This window comes from Stegostoma tigrinum, chromosome 8 (genome assembly GCF_030684315.1).
Source record: "Stegostoma tigrinum isolate sSteTig4 chromosome 8, sSteTig4.hap1, whole genome shotgun sequence".
NCBI classification, from domain to species: domain Eukaryota; kingdom Metazoa; phylum Chordata; class Chondrichthyes; order Orectolobiformes; family Stegostomatidae; genus Stegostoma; species Stegostoma tigrinum.
In genome coordinates this window covers 75,962,717-75,972,170 of record NC_081361.1, presented here as the reverse complement: position 1 = coordinate 75,972,170, position 9,454 = coordinate 75,962,717, and positions in this window count along the sequence as shown.

Here is a 9,454-nt window from a genome sequence, read left to right as displayed (position 1 = left end):
AACTCTCCCCCTGACTGTATACCATTGCATAACTTCCATCAGCTGGGTTTGATCTGTGGGTGATAGGACTTACCCAAGGATGGTGATGTTGGATTCTTGGACACGGGCTTTTGCCTTCTCAATGGCAACATGTCAGCCAATCAGAGATAATTTTCCAACCAATCAGCACGTTTTTCTCCTATGGTATAAGTTGTTGTTATTGTTTGAGATTTTACATTTTTAGCCTACTGAATGCAAGATAAGAACCTTTTGCAAGGTATCCCTCTTCAGCAGTTTTCATATAATGTACTATCATGTGACTGTTAGTAAGACCAGCTTTTCTAATCCTTAATTTAATTTAAATTCCTTCTTCTGCCGTGGTGGGACATGTCTTCAGGGTATTAACCCAGGCCTCTGGACTTTTAATCCAGTAACATAACCATTACAGTTCCATTCCTGGTAAATTATAAATTAGATAGAGTTCTTCCAGGATAGTAGGAACTTCAAATGCTGGAGAATTTGAGATTACAAGGCATTTAGGCTGAGGATTTTTCAAGTTTTGATCAGTCTGCTTTTAAAATTGGTTTATAAGGCGCTGAGCCTGACACTGTGGAAAAGAAGGGAAGAGGGCAGAATAGAAAAGTACTCGTGGTAGGGGACTCTATAGTTAGGGGAATCGACAGGAGATTTTGTGGTCAGGATCGGGATTCCCGGAAGGTATGTTGCCTCCCTGGTGCCAGGGTCCGGGACGTCTCCGATCGGGTGTATAAGGTTCTAAAAGGGGAGGGCGAACAGCCAGAAATCGTGTTACATATTGGCACTAATGATATAGCCAGAAAAAGGATTGAGGATATAAAAAGTGATTTCAGGGAGTTAGGATGGAAGCTGCAAAGCAGGACGAACAGAGTAGTGTTCTCTAGTTTACTACTGGTGCCAGGTGATAACGAGGTGAGGCACAGAGAGCGGGTGCAGCTTAACACGTGGCTGCGCTGCTGGTGTAGGAGGGAGGGCTTCAAATATGTAGATAATTGGGATGCCTTCTGGGGAAGGTGGGACCTGTACAAGAAGGATGGGTTACATCTAAACTGGAAGGGGACCAATATCCCGGGTGGAAGGTTTGCTGGAGTAGTTCGAGGGTTTAAACTAGTATGGCAGGGGGGTGGGAACCTGAGCTGTATACCGGAGGTGAGAGTTGATGCAGGTGAGCAAGAGGTAGACCAGCTAGTGGGAAGGATTTTCCTGGGAAGGAACCAAGGGATCAGTTAAAGTGTGTTTGCTTTAATGCAAGGAGTATCAGGAATAAAAGTGATGAACTTAGAGCATGGATCAGTACCTGGTGCTATGATGTTGTGGCCATAACAGAGACATGGGTTTCTCAAGGGGAGGAATGGTTGCTGGATGTTCCAGGGTTTAGAACATTTAAAAAGAATAGGGAGGGGGGAAAAAGAGGAGGGGGTGTAGCACTACTAATCAGAGAGGGTATCACAGCCACAGAACTTCCACTGTCGAGGAAGATCTGCCTACTGAGTCAGTATGGGTGGAAATTAGGAACAGCAAGGGAGTAGTCACCTCGTTAGGGGTTTACTACAGGCCCCCCAATAGCAGCAGGGAGATTGAAGAAAGCATAGGTCGGCAGATTTTGGAAAAGTGTGGACGTAGTAGGGTTGTTGTAATGGGTGACTTTAACTTGCCTAATATTGATTGGAACCTCCTTCGATCAGAAGATTTGAATGGAGCTGTTTTTGTAAGGTGTGTTCAGGAGGGTTTCCTAACTCAGTACGTTGACAGGCCGATGAGGGGAGAGGCCATTCTGGACTTGGTGCTCAGAAACGAGCCGCAGCAGGTATCAGATCTTGTGGTGGGAGAGCATTTTGGTGATAGTGACCATAACTGCCTCACATTCTACATAGCTACGGAGAAGGAGAGGATTAGGCTAAGTGGGAGGATATTTAATTGGGGAAGAGGAAACTATGACGCGATTAGACATGAGTTAGGAAGCATGGACTGGGAGCAATTGTTCCATGGTAAAGGCACTATAGACATGTGGAGACTGTTTAAGGAACAGTTATTGCGAGTGATGAGTAAATATGTCCCTCTGAGACAGGCAAGAAGGGGTAAGATAAAGGAACCTTGGATGACGAGAGCGGTGGAGCTTCTCGTGAAAAGGAAGAAGGTAGCTTACATAACGTGGAGGAAGCTAGGGTCAAGCTCAGCTCGAGATGATTACACGCAGGCGAGGAAGGAGCTCAAAAATGATCTGAGGAGAGCCAGGAGGGGGCACGAGAAAGGCTTGGCAGAACGAATTCGGGAAAACACAAAGGCATTTTACACTTGTGAGGAATAAGAGAATGGTCAAAGAAAGAGTAGGGCCGATCAGGGATAGCATAGGGAACTTGTGTGTGGAGTCTGAGGAGGTAGGGGAAGCCCTAAATGAGTTTTTTGCTTCTGTCTTTACGAAAGAAACGAACTTTGTGGTGAATGAAACCTTTGAAGAGCAGGTGTGCATGCTAGAATGGATAGAGATAGAGGAAGCTGATGTGCTGAAAATTTTGTCAAATATTAAGATTGACAAGTCGCCAGGCCCGGACCAGATTTATCCTCGGATGCTTTGGGAAGCGAGAAATGCAATTGCTTCGCCACTTGCGAGGATCTTTGCATCCTCTCTCTACTGGAGTCGTACCTGAGGACTGGAGAGAGGCAAATGTAATTCCTCTCTTCAAGAAAGGAAATAGGGAAATCCCTGGCAATTACAGATCAGTAAGTCTCATGTCTGTCGTCTGCAAAGTGTTAGAAAGGATTCTGAGGGATAGGATTTATGGCCATCTGGAAGAGCATGGCTTGATTAAATGCAGTCAACACGGCTTTGAGAGGGGCAGGTCATGCCTCACAAACCTTATCGAGTTCTTTGAGGATGTGACTAGAAAAGTTGATGAGGGTCGAGCTGCGTTGGAGAAAAGGAGGAGGAGTGGGGACCTAATTGAGGTACACAAGATAATGAGAGGCATAGATAGAGTTGATAGCCAGAGACTTTCCCAGGGCAGAAATGGCTAACACAAGGGGTCATAGTTTTCAGCTGGTAGGAGGAAAGTATAGAGCGGATGTCAGAGGCGGGTTCTTTACACAGAGTTATGAGAGCATGGAATGCGTTGCCAGCAGCAGTTGTGGAAGCAAGGTCATTGGGGTCATTTAAGAGACTACTAGACATGCATATGGTCACTGAAATTTGAGGGTGCATACATGAGGATCAATGGTCGGCACAACATCGTGGGCTGAAGGGCCTGTTCTGTGCTGTGCTGTTCTATGTTCTATGTTCTATGTTCTAAATCTTCATGATTTAATCAAGACATTTGTAAGCAGAAGACTAAGCAAATTGCATTCAGATTTTTAGATGAGAGATAATGGGAACTGCAGATGCTGGAGAATCCAAGGTAATAAAATGTGAGGCTGGATGAACACAGCAGGCCAAGCAGCATCTCAGGAGCACAAAAGCTGACGTTTTGGGCCTAGACCCTTCATCAGAGATTTTTAGATGATACTTTTCAAAATACCATCAATATTGGGAGTGTTAAATCAGTGTTGCAAAGGGTATTAATAATAGTAGACTAAACATGCCATTATGGATACATCGTAACAAAGAGATCAGAACTGAGAGCTTAATATTCCGGGATTTTTGAACATTCAGGAAGACAGGAAGTAAGGAAAAGGTGTAGGGTGGCACTGTCAATAAGAGATGTAATGAGGGCCGTTGTGAAAGATTATTGAGGCTCAGATGGTGTGGAGTCCATTTGGATTGAAGTAAAAAAAAGTTGAGGAAACAAAGACATGGGTAAGAATCATGCACAGACCCACTAACAGTAACCACACTGTAGGAAAGGGTACAAATCAACAAATAATAGGAACATGTCAAAAGAATGGAGTAATAATTATGGATGACTTCAATTTCTCTTACATTCACTCATGGAACGTGTGTGTCACTGACTGGGCCAGCATTTATAAGTGGTCCCAGTTGTCCTTGAGAATGTTGCAGTGAGCTGTCTCTTGAATTAATGCAGTCCATGTGCTGTAGGTTGACTCACATGTCTTTAAGGACAGAATTCCAGGATTTTGATTCAGAAAAAGATGAAGGAACGTTGATATATTTCCAAGTCAAGGTGGCGAGTGGTTTGGAGAGGATCTTGCAAATGGTGGTGTTCCCCTGTACCTGCTGCCCTTGCACTTTGAGATGGAGGTGGTCAATGGTTTGGAGGGTGCTGTCTGAGGATCTTGGTGAATTTCTTCAGTTCTGCTTGTAGATCATACACACTGCTGCGAGTGAACATCAGTGGTGGAGGGAGTGGATGTTTGTGGCTGTGGTGCCAATCAAGTTGGCTGCTTTGATGTGGGTGGTGTCAAGCTTCTTGAGTGTTGTTGGAGCTCCACCATTCAGGTAAGTGGGGAGTATTTCATCACACTCCTGACTTGTGCCTTGTAGATGGTGGATAAGCTTTAGGGAGTCAGGAGATGCATTTCTTGCTGTAGAATTCCTAGTCTCTGACCTGCTGTTGTCATCACTATGTTTCTGGATGTGAGTTTGCTCGCTGAGCTGGAAGGTTAGTTTTCAGACGTTTTGTCACTTTTTTTTACTTGAAAAAATATACTTTATTCATAGAATGTACAAAAAATAAAACATTTATACACCTACCCAGTCATGCAAGCCACTCTGGGTTACCCAGGGGGTACGCACACTAACTAAAGGCTAAAACAAAACAAAGAGAAAAAAACAAAGCAAAGAAAATACCCCGGCAATCGTCTCCCCACACAGTCCCCGTTGGCCCCCTGACCAGTTGGGGAAGGCGCCAGCTGGGCCCAGTTACCAGATAGGGTCCTTTTTACTATTCTGGACGAGGGGTTTCATACGGTGGTCTTTCCCCACCGCGCCTTGGTGGCGGCTGCCCCAAGCTTTAGCGCGTCCCTCAGCACGTAGTCCTGGACCTTGGAGTGCGCCAGTCTGCAACACTCGGTCAGAGTTAGTTCTTTCAGCTGGCAGACCAGCAAGTTGCGGGCAGACCAAAGAGCGTCTTTCACCGCATTGATGGTCCTCCAGGCACAGTTGATGTTGGTGTCGGTGTGCGTCCCAGGAAACAGCCCGTAGAGCAGGGAGTCCCGTGTCACGGAGCTGCTCGGGACGAACCTCGACAAATACCACTGCATCCCCCTCCAGACCTCCTGTGTATAGGCACACGCCAGAAGGAGGTGATCGACAGTCTCGTCCCCCCCGTAGCTGCCTCGAGGGCAGCGTGCGGTGGCGCAGAGATTCCGGGCATGCATAAAGGATCTCACTGGCAGAGCCCCTCTTACCGTCAGCCAAGCAATGTCCTTGTGCTTGTTTGAAAGTTCTGGTGATGAGGCATTCTGCCAAACGACTTTGGTAGTCTGCGTGAGGAACCACACGACAGGATCCACCCTCTCCTTTTCCCGAAGGGTCTCGAGGATACTACGTGCTGACCACTGCCTGACGGCCTTGTGGTCAAAGGTGTTTCCTTTCAAAAATTTCTCCACGAAGGACAGGTGGTACGGCATGGTCCAACTACTCGGAGCGTTCCGCGGCAACGAGGCCAGGCCCATCCTTCGCAACACCGGGGACAGGTGGAACCTCAGTAAGTAGTGACACTTGGTGTTTGCATACTGAGGATCTACGCACAGCTTGATGCAGCCGCACACAAAGGTAGCCGTCAGGGCGAGGGTGGCGTTCAGTACGCCCTTTCCCCCATTTCCCAGGTCTTTGCACATGGTGTCTCTGCGGACCCGGTCCATCCTCGACACCCAAATGAAGTGGAAGATGGCCCGGGTGACCGCAGCGGCACAGGTCCAGGGAATAGGCCAGGCCTGGGCCACATACAACAGTACCGAAAGCCCCTCGCACCTGACAACCAGGTTCTTACCCGTGATGGAGGGGGACCGGAGCGCCCACCTGCCCAGCTTCTGCTTCAGTTTGGTGATACGCTCCTCCCAAGTCTTAGTGCACACCCCAGCTCCACCGAACCAAATGCCCAGTACCTTCAGGTAATCTGTCCTGACGGTGAAGGGGATGAAGGAGCGGTCGTCCCAGTTCCCGAAGAACATGGCCTCGCTCTTACCCTTATTGACTTTGGCACCCGAGGCCAGTTCAACTGGCTGCAGATGTCCAACAGCCTACTCACCAACCGGCAATAGGTACAGAAGATGATGGCATCGTCCACGTACAGTGAGGTCTTGACCTGAAGGCCTTCGCTGCCTGGGATAGTCATGCCCTTCAGGCTCATGTCCTTCCTGATGGATGCGGCGAAGGGCTCCGTTCAGCACACGAACAAGGCAGGAGAGAGCGGGCAGCCCTGCCTGACTCCAGATCTGAGGGGAAAACTGTCGATTCCCACCCGTTAATTGAGGCTGCGCTAACAGTGTTGGTGTAGAGCAGCCGGATCCAATTGCGGATGCCCTCCCCGAATCCAAAATTGGAGAGGACGTCCCTCGTGTAAGCATGAGAGACCCTGTCGAAGACCTTCTCCTGGTCCAGGCTGACGAGGCAGGCATCCAGCCTCATGTCCTGCACATAGGCCATTGTGTCCCTGATGAGCGCGAGGCTCTCAGCAATCTTCCTGCCCAGCACAGCACAGGTTTGGTCTGGGTGAATCACCGACTCCAGGACAGACCTGACCCGGTTGGCTATGATCTTGGCCAGGATTTTGTAGTCCATGTTCAATAGTGAAATGAGACGCCAATTCCTAATTTCTTCCCTCTCCCCCTTCCTCTTGTAAATGAGGGTGATGATGCCCTTCCTCATGGACTTGCACATTTCCCCTGCCCGAAGCGCACTATCGTACACCTCCAGCAGGTCCTGGCCGACCAGGTCCCACAGAGCGGAATACAGCTCGACCTGTAAGCCGTTGCTCCCGGGAGTCTTATTCCTCTCAAAGGACCTGAGGGCTCTGGTCAGCTCGTCCAGGAATATCGGCCGGTCCAGCCACTCCCTCGTGCCGTCGTCCAAGACCTCCGTGATAGATGACAGGAACGATTCAGAGGCCGTGCTGTCCATGGGCTTCACGTTGTATAGTCCGGCATAGAAGGAACTGCTGATCCTCAAAATGTCGGGCTGAGACGATGTCACCGAGCCATCATCCTCCTTCAGCCGGCTAAGCACAGAGCTCTCTTTGTGCACCTTCTGAAAGAAGAAATGCGAGCACATCTCGTCCTGCTCCACGGAGCGGACCCTGGACCGGAAGATTATCCTGGAGGCCTCTGCAGCGAAGAGCGAGGCTTGCTGGCCCCTCACCTCGCGGAGGTCCTCCGTGACATCGACCCCCATCGACTGCAGAGCGAGCAGGTTCTGCATCCTTTTCTGGAGTTGCGACAGCTTTTCCCGCCTCTCTCTCGCCTTCCGAACACCCTTGAGAACAAAGAACCTCTTGATGTTCTCCTTCACCGTCTCCCACCAGTCGCCCGGAGACTCATAGAGGGGTTTCACAGTTCTCCAACCGGCATATTCCCTCTTAAGCTCCTTGACGTTCTCTGGGGTCAACAGAGTTGTGTTGAGCTTCCACGTCCCCTTGCTGGCCTGTTGGTCGTCCTGTAAGTGACAGCCAGCCAGCAGGAGGCAGTGGTCAGAGAAGAACACCGGCTCGACGCCGGTGGACCTGACCAAACGCCCGTGACACAAACAGGAAGTCTATCCTTGAGCGAATAGACCCGTCTGGCCGCGTCCAGGTGTATCTCCGCTGCGCACCATCTGCAGGGGTGCTGAAGATGTCAAGCAACTTGGCGTCCTTCACCGTGCCCACCAGGAATCTGGACGTGACGTCCAGTTGACTCCCCCCACCCGCTGTCCCCACGCCGGATCTTCCATCTGCATCGATGATGCAGTTGAAGTCTCCGCCTAGGATGACCGGCCTGGATGTAGCCAGCAGGGGTGGAAGCCGCTGCAGGACGGCCAACCGCTCACTCCGTACCGCTGGGACGTACATGTTGATCAGCCTCAGGGGAGCATTCCTGTAGGTGACGTCAGCCACTAGGAGGCGCCCCCCCCCCCACCACCACCTGAACTTGAGAGATGGTGAAGTTGTGCCCCCGCAGCAGAATAGCCAGGCCCAAGGAGCGACAGTCATTACCCCCCGACCAGATTGAAGGCCCACAGGTCCAGGCGCCGGACCATTTCCCATACCTGCTGAGGTGCGGTATCCCACACTCCTGCAGAAACAAGAGGTCTGCCTTGACGGTGGTCAGGTAGGCCAACGTGGACACACATTTTGCGATGGACCTGACACTGCGCACATTAACGATCGCAACTCATACCCCCATTGTGGGCAGTGACCGCAGTACCCTCCCCGAATCCAAAGTCCAGCCCCTCCATCCATCCCTTCATGCCCATTGCCCGGGCTAACTGCTGGACGCTCTCCGGGCTCAGGAAACCATCCGTGCTGCCTTCCGGGTGGCATCCCCCCATCGGGGGTACGGAGGCAGGAGAGTCAGGCTGGGACACGCTGTTTCCTGCTTCCTGCCTGAAGGTTCCGGGGGGCCCTCTAGGGCCCCAGTGGCGCGTGGCTGGGTGTCGGAGGGAGCCTCAGGACGCCTCCCGTCACCTGGAATCGGTGTTCTGCTTTCCTTCTCCCTCGAGATCTTCAGCTTCTGCTTTGGACGGACCTCTTCCGAATCCCCCTCGTCAGAGGACCTCTTATAGCCCTCCTGCAGCTGCCTCTTCCCGCCTGATGGTTGCGGTGCTGGGGCCCTCCGGTGCGCCTTCCTCCTCACCTTCCGGACCGTCGTCCACTCCCCTGGGTCACCTGTCGCCTCCTCCATTGACTCCGGGTTGTCGGGGGGGAGCGGAGCCTGCAGGGGCACTTTGCGGGCCTCGGGTCCGTCCTGTGGAGTTGGCCTTCCTGCGCGACCTGGCCCTCCTGCACATTAGGGGGATCCTTGCAGGGGCCTGGTGCCTTCCTGTCCTCCGGGGGGGCTTGCCCCGCATTGGCCCTGCCGGCGACATGGGCGTAGGTGGTCCCCCGCTGCGGGCATGCCCTGTAGAGATGGCCCACTTCCTCGCAAAGGTTGCAGCTTTTCTCTTGTGGGCAATCCTTTGCAAGGTGTCCCTCGTCCCTGCAGATGGTGGCTTTGCAGTCGGCCGCCACGTGACCTGACCTACCACAGGCATGGCAGACTTTAGGTTGCCCTGCATAGGTCAGATAGCCCTTGTTCCCGCCGATCGCGAAGCTGGACGGTGGGTGTACGACGTTCCCATCCGCGCCCATCCTCAGCATCACCTTGACCTGCCTCTTACTCGTCCAGATCCCGAAGGGGTCCACGATGTCAGTTAGGTCCCCTTCCACCTTCACGTACCTTCCAAGGAAGGTCAGGACATCAGCTGCTGGCACGTGCGGGTTGTACATGTGTACAGTCACCATATGGCTCCTCTGCGCTGGGATCACAAACAGCGGGACAGCGGTCAATACAGAGAGGGGGCCCTCACCTC